The 16,770-nt window shown below is 38.2% G+C and overlaps 1 long non-coding RNA gene and 1 other non-coding gene across 2 annotated transcripts in view; both read left to right on the forward strand.

Annotated features, from left to right (window-relative positions):
- Positions 1 to 2,941: 2,941 nt before the first annotated feature.
- Positions 2,942 to 16,770, forward strand: part of LOC132593789 (uncharacterized) — a 191,708-nt gene continuing 177,879 nt past the window's right edge. The window contains exon 1 of the long non-coding RNA XR_009559642.1: positions 2,942 to 3,217. This is a non-coding gene — a long non-coding RNA (uncharacterized lncRNA). The remainder of the gene's footprint in view (positions 3,218 to 16,770) is intronic.
- LOC115858399 (U6 spliceosomal RNA) lies at positions 14,964 to 15,075 on the forward strand. Its single transcript, XR_004041634.1, has one exon. It is a non-coding gene; the product is annotated as a U6 spliceosomal RNA (small nuclear RNA).

Raw genomic sequence — 16,770 nt, forward strand, 5'->3', positions numbered from 1 at the left:
CTCAGAACTGCTTTTGCTGCATCCCATAGATTTGGGGTCATCGTGTCTCCATTGTCATTTGTTTCTAGGTATTTTTTATTTCCTCTTTGATTTCTTCAGTGATCACTTCGTTATTAAGTAGTGTGTTGTTTAGCCTCCATGTGTTTGTATTTTTTACAGATCTTTTCCTGTAATTGGTGTCTAGTCCCATAGCGTTGTGGTCGGAAAAGATATGTGATACAATTTCAATTTTCTTAAATTTACCAAGGTTTGATTTGTGACCCAAGATATGATCTATCCTGGAGAATGTTCCATGAGCACTTTCGAAAAATGTGTATTCTGTTGTTTTTGGATGGAATGTTCTATAAATATCAATTAAGTCCATCTTATTTAATGTATCATTTAAAGCTTGTGTCTCCTTATTTATTTTTATTTTGGATGATCTGTCAATTGGTGAAAGTGGGGTGTTAAAGTCCCCTACTATGAATCTGTTACTGTTGATTTCCCCTTTTTCGGCTGTTAGCATTTGCCTTATGTATTGAGGTGCTCCTATGTTGGGTGAATAAATCTTACAATTGTTATATCTTCTTCTTGGATTGATCCCTTGATCATTATGTAGTGTCCTTCTTTGTCTCTTCTAATAGTCTTTATTTTAAAGTCTATTTTGTCTGATATGGAATTGCTACTCCAGCTTTTTTTTGGTTTCCATTTGCATGAAATATCTTTTTCCATCCCCTCACTTTCAGTCTGTATGTGTCCCTAGGTCTGCCGGGGGTCTCTTGTAGACAGCAAATATATGGGTCTTAGTTTTTGTATCCATTCAACCAATCTGTGTCTTTTGGTGGGAGCATTTAGTCCATTTATTTTTAAGGTAGTTATCGATATGTATGTTCCTATTCCCATTTTCTTAATTGTTTTGGGTTTGTTATTGTAGGTCTTTTCCTTCTCTTGTGTTTCTTGCCTAGAGAAGTTCGTTTAGCAGTTGCTGTAAAGCTGGTTTGGTGGTGCTGAGCTCTCTCAGCTTTTGCTTGTCTGTAAAGGTTTTAATTTCTCCATCAAATCTGAATGAGATCCTTGCTGGGTAGAGTAATCATGGTTGCAGGTATTTCTCCTTTATCACTTTAAATATGTCCTGCCAGTCCCTTCTGGCTTGCAGAGTTTCTGCTGAAAGATCAGCTGTTAACCTTATGGGGATTCTCTTGTGTGTTATTTGTTGTTTTTCCCTTGTTGCTTTTAATATGTTTTCTTTGTATTTAATTTTTGATAGTTTGATTAATATGTGTTTTGGCATATTTCTCCTTGGATTTATTGTGTATGGGACTCTCTGTGCTTCCTGGACTTGATTAACTATTTCTTTTCCCATATTAGGGACGTTTTCAACTATAACTTCTTCAAATATTTTCTCAGTCCCTTTCTTTTTCTCTTCTTCTTCTGGAACCCCTATAATTCGAATGCTCATGTGTTTAATGTTGTCCCACAGGTCTCTGAGACTGTCCTCAGTTCTTTTCATTCTTTTTTCTTTATTCTGCTCTGCAGTAGTTATTTCCACTATTTTATCTTTCAGGTCACTTATCCGTTCTTCTGCCTCAGTTATTCTGCTATTGATCCCGTCTAGAGTATTTTTAATTTCATTTATTGTGTTGTTCATCGTTGTTTGTTTCATCTTTAGTTCTTCTAGTTCCTTGTTAAATGTTTCTTGCATTTTCTCTATTCTATTTCCAAGATTTTGGATCATCTTTACTATCATTATTTGAATTTTTTTCATGTAGACTGCCTATTTCCTGTTCATTTATTAGGTCTAGTGGGTTTTTATCTTGCTCCTTCATCTGCTGTGTGTTTTTCTGTCTTCTCATTTTGCTTATCTTACTGTGTTTGGGGTCTCCTTTTTGCAGGCTGCAGGTTCGTAGTTCCCGTTGTTTTTGGTATCTGTCTCCAGTGGCTAAGGTTGGTTCAGTGGGTTGTGTAGGCTTCCTGGTGGAGGGGACTAGTGCCTGTGTTCTGGTGGATGAGGCTAGATCTTGTCTTTCTGGTAGGCAGGTCCACGTCTGGTGGTGTGTTTTGGAGTGTTTGTGGACTTATTATGATTTTAGGCAGCCTCTCTGCTAATGGGTGGGATTGTGTTCCTGTCTTGCTAGTTGTTTGGCATAGGATGTCCAGCACTGTAGCTTGCTGGTCATTGAGTGAAGCTGGGTGCTGGTGTTGAGATGGAGATCTCTGGGAGATTTTCATCATTTGATATTATGTGGAGCTGGGAGGTGTCTTGTGGGCCAGTGTCCTGAAGTTGGCTCTCCCTCCTCAGAGGCACAGCACTGACTCCTGGCTGCTGCAGCAAGAGCCTTTTATCCACACAGCTCCGAATAAAACGGAGAAAAATTAGAAAGAAAGAATGAGTAGAAGTAGAAAGAGAGAAGGAAAGAAAGAAAGGAGGGAGGGAGGGAGGAAGGAGGGAAGGAAGGAAAAAAAGAAAGGAGATAAAGTAAAAAAAAATAAAGTAAGACAAAATATAATAAAGTTATTAAAATAAAAAAATAATTATTAAGAGAAAAACAAGAAAAAAATTAAGAAAACAAACAAAAAAAAAAAACACGGACGGATAGAACCCTAGGACAAATGGTGGAAGCAAAGCTATAGAGACAAAATCTCACACAGAAGCATATACATACACACTTACAAAAAGAGGAAAAGGGGAAAATATCCTAAATCTTGCTCTCAAAGTCCACTTCCTTAATTTGGGATGATTCGTTGTATATTCATGTATTCCACAGATGCAGGGTACAAGTTGATTGTGGAGCTTTAATCCACTGCTTCTGAGGCTGCTGGGAGAGATTTCCCTTTCTCTTCTTTGTTCTCACAGCTCCAGGGCTCAGCTTTGGATTGCCCCGCCTCTGCGTGTAGGTCTCTGGAGCCGAGGGGAGGGAGGGGCACGGCGTGCGGGGCGAGCCTGCGGTGGCAGAGGCCGGTGTGATGTTGCACCAGCCTGAGGGGCGGTGTGCGTTCTCCGGGAGTTGACCCTGGATCCCATGACCCTGGCAGTGGCGGGGTGCACAGGCTTCCCAGAAGGGGGGTGTGGATAGTGACTTGTGCTCGCACACAGGCTTCTTGGTGGCGGCAGCAGCAGCCTTAGCGTCTCATGCCTGTCTCTGGGTTCCGTGCTTTTAGCCACAGCTCGAACCCGTCTCTGGAGCTCCTTTAAGCAGCGCTCTTAATCCCCTCTCCTCGCACACCAGGAAACAAAGAGGTAAGAAAAAGTCTCTTGCCTCTTCGGCAGGTCCAGACTTTTCCCCGGACTCCCTCCTGGCTAGCCGTGGTGCACTAACCCCCCTGCAGGCTGTGTTCACGCTGCCACCCCCCGTCCTCTCCCGACGCTCCAACCGAAGCCCGAGCCTGAACCCCCAGCCCCGCCCGCCCCAGCGGGTGAGCCTACAAGCCTCTCGGGCTGGTGGGTGCCAGTCGGCACTGATCCTCTGTGCGGGAATCTCTCCACTTTGCCCTCCGCACCCCTGTTGCTGTGCTCTCCTCCGCTGAAGCTTCCCCCCTCCGCCACCTGCAGTCGCCGCCCGCGAAGGGGCTTCCTAGTGTGTGGAAACCTTTTCTCCTTCACAGCTCCCTCCCACTGGTGCAGGTCCTGTCCCTATTCTTTTGTCTCTGTTTATTCTTTTTTCTTTTGCCCTACCCAGGTATGTGGGGGGTTTCTTGCCTTTTGGGAGGTCTGAGGTCTTCTGCCAGCATTCAGTAGGTGTTCTGTAGGAGTTGTTCCACGTGTAGATGTGTTTCTGGTGTATCTGTGGGGAGGAAGGTGATCTCCGCATCTTACTCTTCCGCCATCTTCCCGGAAGCCTCGCTATTAGTCTTTTTGATGCTCATTTTAAGGTGAATATCTTTTCTCTAGCTGGTTATAGGATCTACAGTTATACCTGGTGTGACATTTTTAATATTTATCTTGCTTGACATTGCTTGCTTGACATTTTGTCTTTTTGAAAGTATGGCTTAATGTCTCTCAACAATTTCAAAACATTCTCGGTCATTATCTTCTCAAATAATACTTCAAGTTCATTCTCTCAACTCTTCTGGGACCTTAATTAGCTGTAGATTAAACCTTTTAATTTCATTGACCAGAGTTCTTATACTCTATGATGTTTTTCAACCTATCTTTTTCCTCTCTGTGCTTTATAATGGATATTTTCAATTAACATATTTTTGTTTATTGACACTGATATTTCTATAGAAATATTGGTACGTTTTCTAATCTATCCCGGATATATTTCTATATTTTAAATCACTAGCAGTCCTTTTAGTTCTGTCTATTCTGCAGTTAATCCTAGCCATTGAATTCTAAGTTAAATTATTATATTTTTAATTTCTAGAATTGCCATTTTTATAGTTTATATTCTCTGTTAAAATTGCTAATCTGTTTTTTAAAATTTATTTGAACATATTAAGCATAGTTATTTTTAAGTTACTAGTTGATAACTCCATTATTCACATTCTCTCTGGATCTACTTCTATTCCCTATTATTTCTCTTAGGTTTTGATTACATTATCTTGCTTAATTATATGCCTGATTTATTATTATTTTTTGTTGATAAATTCTAATCACTGCATATCAAAAAAATAAAGATAACTTGAGGCTTGGGGTGAGGTTATCTTCCACCAGAGAAAATTTATATTTATTTCTAATAGGTAGTTAAGGACATTAGTAATCAAGGTTTGCTTTAATCGAGTGGGGTTTTTAGATCTTTTGAGAGTGCTTTATGTTTTGTTCACCCTTATTCCAAAGCCTAGGAGATTTGTCAGTCTCTGCCCCGTTGGCAGATTCTGAACTTGAATTTCTTTCCATTTAGCCTCATGAGTCTGTTAAAGCTCTGTGGAAAAGTTTGTTTTGGAAATAGCAGAGACCCATAGGTTGAATTCTCTCAATTTTTGCATTTTTGAATTCATAATTCTTTACTTTCTTGTTGTTTTTCCAGTGAATTAAAACATACTATTCAAAACAATTTGCTCACATTTATTTATTTATTTAACATTTTTATTGGAGTATAATTGCTTTACAATAGTGTGTTAGTTTCTGCTTTAAAACAAAGTGAATCAGCTATACATATACATATATCCCCATATCTCCTCCATCTTGTGTCTCCCTCCCATCCTCCCTATCCCACCCACCCCTCTAGGTGGTCACAAAGCACCGAGCTGATCTCCCTGTGCTATGCAGCTGCTTCCCACTAGCTATCTATTTTACATTTGGTAGTGTACATGCCACTCTCTCACTTTGTCCCAGCTTACCCTTCTCCCTCCCTGTGTCCTCAAGTCCACTCTCTACATCTGCTTCTTTATTCCTGTCCTGCCCCTAGGTTCATCGGAACCTTTTTTTTTTAACATTCCATATATATGTGTTAGCATACGGTATATGTTTTTCTCTTTCTGACTTACTTCACTCTGTATGACAGATTCTAGGTCCATCCACCTCACTACAAATAACTCAATTTTGTTTCTTTTTATGGCTGAGTAATATTCCATTGTATATATTTGCCACATCTTCTTTATCCATTCATCTGTTGATGGACACTTAGGTTGCTTCCATGTCCTGGCTATTGTAAATAGAGCTGCAATGAACATTGTGGTACATGACTCTTTCTGAATTATAGTTCTCTCAGGGTATATGCCCAGTAGTGGGATTGCTGGGTCGTATGGTAGTTCGATTTTTAGTTTTTTAAGGAACCTTCATACTGTTCTCCCTGCTCACATTTATTGGTTGTTTTAAGCTGGAGAGTTGATCTGGAATATCTAGTTTGCCACTATTGGAAGCAGAACTCCCTTCCAATGATTTAAAAAATTCAATATGTGTGTGTGTCTTATTTCGATGCATTTTATTTATTTTCCAAATCTGACTGGTCATTTTTGCTGTTTCTTCCTTGCTCACGTATCTTATTTTTCTATTTCTCTCTCTTTTTAAAACAGTCCATTCATAATTATTTTACATTCTATAACTGATAGTTTTAGAACTCTAAAGGCTTAGGGGTTTAAACCTGTGGTGTTTCTGCTCATTCTCATAAATAGTGGAGTATTTCTTCATATGCTTGGTAATTTTTTTTTACTATGAGCTCATATTTTGTTAAAATTCTGTGGGAATCTTGAGGGCCTAACTTGGGGATATTTTCCTCTAGAAAGATCTTGTGCTTGCTCCTTATGGGTACAATTGGATGCTACTAAGTTGATACCATTCGAATATAATATTTCAGCTTCAGGTTTCTCTGGCTGCGCAGATGGTATATATTTGAAATTGTGACCTGAATGATAGCAAGTCAATGGGGCTGATTCTCAGAAGAAACTATTATAATTTGTGTGTGTGTGTGTGTATGTGTGTGTGTGTGTGTGTGTGTGTGTGTGTTTCACCCAGAGACCTGATGAAGACAGACAAGTTCCTGAGAGGTTTCCATTGCTAATATGCAGATATTTTCAACATCTTTCTACTAGTGCTGTAGTACCTTTGAGGCCTCAAATTAATGAAGTCCATAACTCATGGGTCCTTTATTAGGTTGTAGCTGTGAATTCACGACCTGGATGTTTTGGGTGATGAAAAAATACATCTAGCATATCCAAGAACAGATAAAGTAGCATATTAATAGTGATGAAAAAAATTTTTTTAAGTCATGAATAATACTTACAGAGCTCAGGAAGAAAATGCAAAGGCATGAAGTTGCTAAAAATAAGAGGTGGTGGGTACGCTGTCTATAAGATTCCAATTCCAGTTTAAAAAAGAAGATGGCTAAGAAAATGTCTCCTGTAAGTACTTGATCCTGAGACTGCTGGTTTTTGAACTCTGCCTGCACCCAACAAATACCTTCATAGTATACTTTAGGTAGACTTAAATATGTGCTAATATTTCCTGCTGTACTGTGACAACATCCAGTTTCACATTCATATGTGAACTACAACAGTTTAACTTGCTTACGCTTTTCTATTTAAAACTCTATTCTTGGTATAGCCTTTGTTCTATATTTTTTTTCCAAGATGCAGAAACATCTTTATCATACATTAAAGATAATGGTCACAGAGTAAAGATTTCCTAATCATAGTAAATTGAAGGAGTTTGGATACAGGATCAGTTCCATAAATTAGGGATTCCAGAGGCTAAAATTAATAGTATTAATGATATAGAGAACAAAAGTTACTATTAAAACATTGTGCATAAATTGCGCCTACTACTAATCCATACTATTTGATGATGAGAGAAATGAGGTGATAGAAGATTAATGAAAAAATCAATGCTACTTTCTGTCTTCTTACTAAATAAGAGTTGATTTGTATCATCACTATTAGCATCTAAGTATAAATGAGAATAAGATTGGGTCTAGAGGGAGAAGTTGTGTTGAATTTTATGGCCCTGTGTAGGCAAAGTGTAGTGCTTAATTCCACAGCTTTCCACTTATGGTGTGACCACACGCTATTTTTTCCATATCCAGACTAGATATTAAGCGAACTCTTTCTATATATCAAGAAAAAATGCTGCAGAAATATATTTCTTATTTAATTTCTACTATTCTTTTAAATGGCAGTTTGCAGAATGCATCTGGGTGTACAGCTAATGACCCATGAGCAATAAGCAACTGTTTAAGTAAAATGCACTATGAAAAAGCTTTTACCAAACAGCATTTTAATATTTTAAATAGATTTTCCATTGCAGGCTCTTTGTAACTGGATTAGTTCTCTGATGTGTTCTGACAGAGCTGTGGTTAGGGATACTCCATTAACTTTGTCTGTCATCTTATTTTCCCTAGTATCCAGCAGAACACCCTTATATTTCATAATTTGTATTGCTATCAGTGCTGATTTGTAAATGTGCAAATTATAATTAACAGTGGCTACTACTTCTATTAAATATTAAATCATTCTTGCAGCTTATATTTTCCACAGCAGATGGAGCCCTGTGGTATGCAAATAGACTTCCCTTACATTGTCAGCAATTTTTAACCTATATTTTAGCTTAAAGAATACATTTTTCCCTTGTTTGCTTTATGTTTTCTATAACATTTAGGTTAATATTTATTTACTGCAAATTCTCTTTCTACCAATAAGAATTTCATGGACTGTTACATCCCAGCACTGTGGTTTTGTTTCCCTTCATTAAAACTCCTTAATCATCTAGCTTGCTTGTAAGTACGAGAGCTTGTTATTTGTACTGATGCTGCAGCATTGCATAAGGAGCACTTAGTTCTATTTTAATATGTATAGCAGAAGCAAAAATGTTAGGTATACCATCGTAGGTTTTAATTTGAAATACAATCTATGTGCACATTTTTCCCCCAGAATAAGCAAAAGCATTTAAGGTTTTATACTGTGTCTTAAACATTCTATTAAATGTCATCAGCCGATTCAGGAAAATGTATTGCAAAAACATTAGAGACGTATAAAATGTATAAATGTAATAGATGCTTGGGACCTGGAGAGGAATGTAAAAGTCCAACATTTATCAGGTAACCATAAACCACTAAGAAACATTGATAGAAAGTAACATTCTTGTGATATATAGTATTTTAAGCATGAACTCTTATTTCTGGTATTTATTGCATTGCTGTTGTATTAAAAAAACACTAATCCAGAATTATTGCAACCTTCCCTAACTGTGGATTCCTAAAGTATGAATATTTTGGTTGAGGAGTGAGTTCTAACTTTCTTAACAATGAAAGGATATACACCCTTTAAACCCGTCAGAATCAGAAGGTTGTTTCTTTGACAGGTTTTTAAGGGCAAGTTAAGACTGCCGGGGGAAACCATAGAACTCAAAGGCATTAACTGACAAATTAAGCAAAGAGTAATGAAAACTTCGATGTGTTTGAATCATCATTCATTGAACTGTAATTGCCTTAGCAGCAGAAAATTAAATTGTAACAAGTAAGGGTCTTGACACTTCCCGCAATTTCTAAAAAAAAGTTTGTACATGCCATGGAGGATAAACAGCAGTCACATGAAATACTGGATGTGAGTCTTTTAATTAATTTATTTTATTTATTTATTTTTTGGAATCAGCCATTCAATAAGACACGCAAGTTTACTGTAACAGCCTGCTTTTTTGGAATCTTTAACACGGAAAATTTTTGATCTGTAGCAGATAATGCAGTTATAAGAAGGGTCTTCTTCAAGGCATAAGGCCAGCTGGTTTATGGGAACAAGTAGAAATGACTTGCCCCTTATATGATAGCCTTCTCCCCCCACATTCTGGGGGAGGAAGAAAAAGCAGGAATATGAGGAGATAATTGTTCAGATTTTGCCTTTATGGGTGTTATTTGCAATTTTCGTTGAAAGCATTTTAATTTATTGTGACTGGGCAAAGAAAGTAATCTCCAGGTAGCAGGTTTTCCTTCCAAGAAAAAGAATACCTTTATTGCTGTTGTTTTTTTTTTTAATGGTATGAATATGCAAAAAGAATACAGGATACTCAGATAGAAAAGCATATTTGTTTTTCTGTGGATATCCTAAAGGACTCAAACAGAATACACAAAAGTTTTATGAAAAAAAATTTTAGATTAATTGAAAGTTGTAGTTATGGAACACACAAAAACAGCCTGACCAACCTTTCTGTGTGCGTTAGAGACTGTGATTTTCCCAACATCTAATGCTTCAGCTTTGGGTGGGAAACTGTGATGAACATTTGAGTGAGAAAATATGTGTCTGAGTTAGAGCATCTGCTTTCATTACTTAGTTTTCAAGAGGACATTGCAAGTCAAGGAAATGAGTGGGTTTTATCCTGGAGAGAATCCAGGGGAAGCTAGATCTTCTTAAGAAGACAAAGGAAGAGCAGATTTCAACAGCTCTGAGGAGGGAGCTGTGGGTGAGACTGAGTGGGTTGATGGCTTGCTGGGCTGGTCAGTGATGAGCTCTACTCATCTGGGAACAGTGCACCCTCCCTCAGCAGAATGAAGGTTTGTTCAAGGTTCAGGGTTAACCCATTTAAAATCTTCCCATTAAAATATTCCAAAATGAGGTGCCCTAAGAGAAAGACTTTGCCTCAAATAGCTGTGCTTAATACAGATTGCCTGGAGAGGATCCTGCATGACATTTAGAAAAGCCTGGAAGGAGGAGCATAGTGGGAATGTGGAGAACAAAAACGAACTGGACTTCGGTGTGGAATTTCAAATTTAAAGTTTAGGGAAGGGTTGCCACATAAAGTGACTAAATTTCAGCATCAAGTGATTTCATTAATGCTTCACAAACCATCTATGTTCAGAAAGAGAGTAGGGGATTTGCCTACTGTTCAAATAGTCTATATATTTCTATAGCTTGAAAAATGAAATATAGGACTTAGGACAATAATGATGAGTAAGGTATTTGTTAATATACATATTAAAAGCTGTCACAGCAGCAGAGACTATCAGGCTAGTTTCTATTCCCTCTTTATTCAGGGGCTAAGGCTAAGGGTGGAGGTGTGGGGTGGAGTAGAGAAAGAGGGGGAATGGGATACCCCTGGATAAGCCAGAGAAAATGATTGTTTTGTTTTATTTTAACTTCAAATGCCTATGACAGGCTCTGGGGACCTCACATTGTCAGTAGCTTCTCATATTAGCTAAAGGCAGTGTCTTCTCTGGACCTGACTTCCTTCTCTATGTACCTTTGTATCTTCAGCCAGCAGCATCTACACAGCCAGTTTTAGGTCTCCTAGCTTTCTGCTTACTGTTTCCTACAAAAACTCTAATATTCAAGATCTGTCATGATGGCTATCACAAGGCTAATGTACAAAGTGGACGCAGTGGAATTCAAGAGTCTTTCATTCCCATTTTACTGGATCCTTCTTCCTGACAAGACCTTCTTGTCACCTCCTTCAGGGAGCCCAACCCCAGATATCCTTCCCTGACATACCTCACCCCTCAACCATCCTCTTCTTGGCCTCATTTAAATGTGTAAGTTCTGTGGCCTGTGCTCTCAGTACTTTATGTTTATTTAATCTTACCTGGTAAATAAAAATAAGATGCTATTAACTGGGACTTCCCTGGTGGTCCAATGGCTAAGACTCTGCACTCCCAATGCAGGGGGCCTGGTTCGATCCCTGGTCAGGGAACTAGATCCCACATGCCTCAACTAAGAGTTCACATGCCACAACAAAATATCCCACATGCCGCAATGAAGATCCCGTGTATGGCAACTAAAACCCAGCGCAGCCAAACAAATATATAAATAAATAAATATTTTTTCAAAAGGTGCTATTAACTGACAGAGGTCTTTGGATAATGTTTGCCTTTTGATAGAAATTTTCATTTACATGGACCAAGAGACCCTGTGCTAAGACCAGTAGGACAGGAGCATCCTTTGTTTTCCTTCCCATCATAAGTTTAACTACTTTGCCTATGAGGAGTTTTGGCCTTCTATTTAAAGTCCATGAGATTATGTAAGGACCCCAAACCAGTGCCTTCCTTTTAAAAAAAAGGTGAAATAAATATCAGTCTTTAGCACATCCTCCAGAATAATACTCTTTCAGGATCTGTGGGCTTACACAAACCTAGTATTAGGCTTAATGGAAATTAAATAGTAAATCTAAGTAAAATTACCCTTTAAGGTATTCAGCTTTACAAAAAAAAAATGTGAACTCCCCTTGACTTCTTCATGTTCCTGGCATTTTATTTTAGATTTTTATGGATCTGCTCTTTTTTTTTTCTTTCTTTCTTTCTTTCTTTTAACATCTTTATTGGAGTATAATTGCTTTACAATGGTGTGTTAGTTTCTGCTTTACAACAAAGTGAATCAGTTATATATATACATATGTTCCCATATCTCTTCTCTCTTGCATCTCCCTCCCTCCCGGGTGGGATAGGGAGGGTGGGATATGGATCTGCTTTTGAAGACCCTGAGTGTAATTGTTACAGATAAACGCCTTCTCTGGTAAACTTGAAAGAAACTCCATGCAAAAAGCTTTGTTTCCTGGGGGAGGAAGTGCACAAATTTTCCAATACATTTGCAAAATGCTATAGATGCTACCTAAAATTTGAAGATTTGCAGTGTACATTTGTGCGGTAAAAGCTCTGAGAAGTCCTGCAGTAAAAAAGCCTGTTTGAAATTGTTTAACTCAGCATTTCCTAAATGTGTAATTCTTTCGTGCACAACATTCTGGGGAACTTGTTTTCTGATTAACACAATTGTGAGGGATGGGGCGGGGCATGACGCTGTAGACATCAGCTTGTACTCTAATTATTTTAGTAGAAAAGAAGGGAGAAAATGTTATGTTGCAAGCTAACGTGGGCAGCAACAGCAAACACACCCATTTTTAAAATTCATTCATTACGCGTTAAGAATTTACTGAACGCCAACTATGTAAATAAGACTGAATGAGGAATTGGGGTGCTTCTCTCAGAAAACCTAAGCCTTTTCTAGAGGTGTTTATGGGATGTTAGGAAACACTGAGATAGTAAAGGTATTACAGATTGCACGCATGTGACTAAATAAGTGATCAGTGGTGAGAAGATCTCTTCCAGGGCTTGAGTCTTGACTTCTTGGGATTTGCAAGGGGTACTTGGTGCTGATGACTACTGCCTCATCTAAGCCACATTCTGTGCCGACATCCAGACTCAGTAAAAAAAAAAAAAAACAAATAGGAAACATCACTTCATTCTGTTGAAAGCTTGTACTGGAAGCAATGCTTTCTTTGTCTGATATTGAGGAGAGAGCACCGGGCTTGGGCTCAGAGGACTTCAGTTTGAATCGGCCTCCATCTTTCAGAGCCTTGTGGTTGGCTACATCCCTGACATTGCTGAGGCACAGACACTGAGGATCCAGTTATTAACATTTTCCTGGAGTGAATCTGAGAGGATGCTGGGAGGATCTAATGAAAACAATTGTGTTCTTTGTAAGGTGTAAAATTCTATATACACGTTAGGTATGCTTGCCATTGTTCTTGGACCAATCAAAATAATTAATCAATATGTGAATCATTGCCTAAAATACTTTCCACTCATTTTTCTCCCTTAATCTTTACAACAAGCCTAAGTGTTAAATAATATAATTATTCCATTTTACAGATGAGAAAACTGAGGCTTCAGAATTTAAATCATAGCTTAAAGTAAAACAGCTGTGAATTTTCAGTGGGCGAGATCTTTGCCATGTTCAGCAACTTTGGAATTCATTCTTTTATTCAACTAATATTATTAAGCATGCATTTACTATGGGCTATGCATTGTTTCAAGTTCTGAGTGTATAGTAGTGAACAAAATGGACTAAAGTTTCTGTCCTTGTGAAGTTTAAATTCTAGTGAGGGAGAGAAACAATAAACATAGTAAATATGTAAACTGTGTAGAATGTTAGAAGGTGATGGGTACTATGGAGGACAAACAGAATAGGACAAGGGGGAGCTGGGAGTGTGAGGAGCAGGGGTGCAATATAATTTCAAATAGGTTGGACAGGGTTGCCTGTTGAGATGGTGACTGTTGAGCAAAGGTTTGAAGAAGGTGAGGAAATGAGTCATGTGATGTCAGAGGGAAGAGTGTTCCTGTCAAAGGGGACAAATAGTGCAAAGGTCCAGAGGTGTGAATATGCTGTTTGTGTTTGAGAAGCAGTGTGTCCAGTGGAACTGGAGTAAAGTGAGCAGGGGAGGGTAAGAAATAGACCAGAGAGGCCAGACCGTATAGCCCTGTAGACCTTTGCCAGGGCTCTGGCTTGCACTGTTTGTAGAGTGAGAGACATGGAGGAATTTTCAGTAGAGAAGTCACATGACCTGGTGTCTATTTTAAAAGGATCACTTGGCCAGTTTGTTGAGAATACACTGTAGAGGCTAAAGGTGGATGTAAGGAAATCAAAAACTGCTCATTCCTGGTACAGAATGAAGTGAATTAGAACAGGCTTCCAATCTCATTTGATGTCCATTAAACTCGGTTAGTTCATTTTCCATATAGAAAAACGAGTAAGCTGGGGAGGCCTGTTTGAACACCTATTTATCTTGGCCAAATACTTTCTTCTTGCATCTAGAAGTCATTTATTTGGCCATGTTGGTGCTATAACCAAAATGAGTTTTTCTATAATAGTGACATAAATCCTGGAATTCCAATAGAAGTTTAGATTTTATAGGACTTTTTTTTTTTTTTTGTGGGTGGTATATTCCAACTACTTCTTATCAAAACCAGTACAATTTCCAGTGTAGACTGAGTAGTGATTTGAGAACACCATCTATCCAGGTTCTGTCTGAGGCCAGCATATACATTAATAGTGAAATATCATTAGCAGTCGTATGCTACTATGAATAACAGGGTCAGAGCCATGTTTTTTTGAAAACAAGGCATGGAAAACTGACACAATGGGAATCTGATCTCTAGACTTCAGATCTATACAACTGAGCCTAGTTGAGGAATTTGATGCTGTTGTTCCTATTGAACTGATAGAACTGGAAGTCACATAAACTGCAGTAAGCTCGTTTATGGAGACTCAAGTAACTTTTTGGACCATGCTTGGGTTAATGATAGGGCAGAAATGTCATTAGAGCAGAATACTGTTAATCCACTGGTGACATGATTAGTGATACTTGAAAAGTTGTACAGTAATGGGAACTTTTGTAGTTTTAGCTCCTCCCCCTATTAAGATTTGTAGGTGTTTTATATAAACGTTTATGATTCTCCCATTCACCCTCAGCGCATGACTCAGATCCATTTAACCTACCAAGAGACACGCTCAAGAAGGCTTTCTGTTAATGGAATGTGGCTGCCTTGTTTTCTTTCAAAATGCAATACAGTTACTTTGGAATTACAAGTCTACTGTGTGACCAAGAAGCATCCTCAGCTGAAATGCAGATTGCACAGTGTATTGGAAATGTGAATCATATTTTCATTATTTACTCAAGGGTTCATGATTGGGAGTAGAACTGCAGCAAAAAGAAGAGACTTTTCAAGAACGTATTGGATTAATCTGAGGTTCTTCCCCTTCATATCTGATTTATCTTTTGCCATGAATTGACCAAAGCCTTCATGGAAGATATGCTCAGACAATGACAGCCAATTACGTGTTAGAAATATCTGTGATGCTCGACTCAACAGTACATAACACTAAAAAAATTGAACCATACAGAAAAGACTAGCATGGCCCCTATGCAAAGATAATATGCAAATTTGTGAAACACTCCCTATTTTTAAACTAAACTTATTGTGATAATAATTTTGTAATAAATATATATATCAAATCATTAAGTTGTATACCTTAAACTCATACAATGTTACATGTCAATTATACTTCAATAAAACTGGAAAAAAATAGAAGAATTTGTGTTTGGAGGCTGGAGGGAGAGCCAAAGACTCAGGTAAGGCAGTCCCATCTTTTGAGACTGTAGTCATGAATTTAGCAAGAAATTGAAACTGCAAAATGCTGTATTAACCACATATGTAGTTACCTGAAATCCGGCATCATTTTAAACAAAGTGCTTAAGAGGGTATAAATGTTAGTATTCCATTGCCATCCCTGCCACCACAAATCTACAGCCTACTATTTTCCTACCATATATTTTCTAATGATGCTTCTGTTGATAGAAAGCCCTAGTCATTTTTTATTAATGGTTGCTGTGACTTCTCCCCGCTCTCTTTCCATTGGCACATTAAAGATGCTGGGTGAGTCAGAATATTCCTTGCATAATGATTGGTTAGTTGGAATGGGTACCAGCTCTTCCTTCGTGATAAAGAACAGTGTATATAAATAAGGGTAAGAGATTTTCTTGATGTTCAAGGTCTTTGGTCTCTGAGTTACAGACTATAAATATTTCCTGGGCCACATTCTAGATGCAGAACTTCCACTGCAGTCAACAGAAATTTTGTGACAAAATTAATGGCAGGAAAATTCACTATGATTATTTATTATTATTTCTTTTTGACTGCTCTGAAGATACTTTGGTGCATAAAGTATTGAAGAAATATTGAGTTTTTCTAGTGGCTCATTTTCATGCAAATGTTTATCACATTTCTGGGTATTGTTTTCCTCTATCATATATATTTCCATCTTCCATGGGTAAATCAAAATCTTCATCCACATTGCATATTCAGCCTGTATTCTCATTAATTGTTACGAATATGTGATTTTCGTTTATGATTTTAGTGGGTGTTTCTGAAAGTTCCACAGCAGCATCTGGCCAGGAAATGGTGTCTGTGAATAAGAATCACTACACCTAATTTTATTTTTCTTCTGTGTACTCATTTCTCTAATCCTTTCCCAGCAAACAGGAGGGATTCCTGTTTGGATTCTTTTTTATCTTAATTGTCAGAGACCCCCTGCCCACCATGTATAGACTTTAGGTTTAATTTTGCTTTTTCTGTTATGCATGGCTCAGGGAAAAATGGAAGCAAATCTTGAGTCCCCTCTTCCTTTCTGCTAACGTTCACATCTAAGCCACCACCGTGGTTTAATCTGACCAGTGTAAGCACCTCCTAAGAGGTTTTTCATCATGTTCAATTTCAGTCCCTCCCTTCTAATCTCTCAATGCTGATGTTAGAATGATCTTTTAAAATGCAGAGATGATTCTGCCTCTCTCTGCTTAAAACTCTTCTTATTGTCCTTAGGATAAGCAAATTCTTGAACATAGCTCATGGAGCTCTATATACTCTGGTCCCTACTTGCCTCTCCAGGCAGTTGTTCCACTTTCTCCCTCACTCTACGCTCAGACACAGGGACCTGCTCTTAGATCTCCACATCATCACTTTCTTTCACCTCCAGGCCTTGATACACTATTGCTTGGCTCACTACTCCGCTCCACATGCCCCTGAGTATATCCTACTCATCATTCAAGTCTCAGCTTAAACTCTGCTCTTCTGAGTGGCCGTTCCTACTGCCATAGATGGGCTT

This window comes from Globicephala melas, chromosome 1 (assembly GCF_963455315.2).
Source record: "Globicephala melas chromosome 1, mGloMel1.2, whole genome shotgun sequence".
In the NCBI taxonomy this organism is placed as follows: Eukaryota; Metazoa; Chordata; class Mammalia; order Artiodactyla; family Delphinidae; genus Globicephala; species Globicephala melas.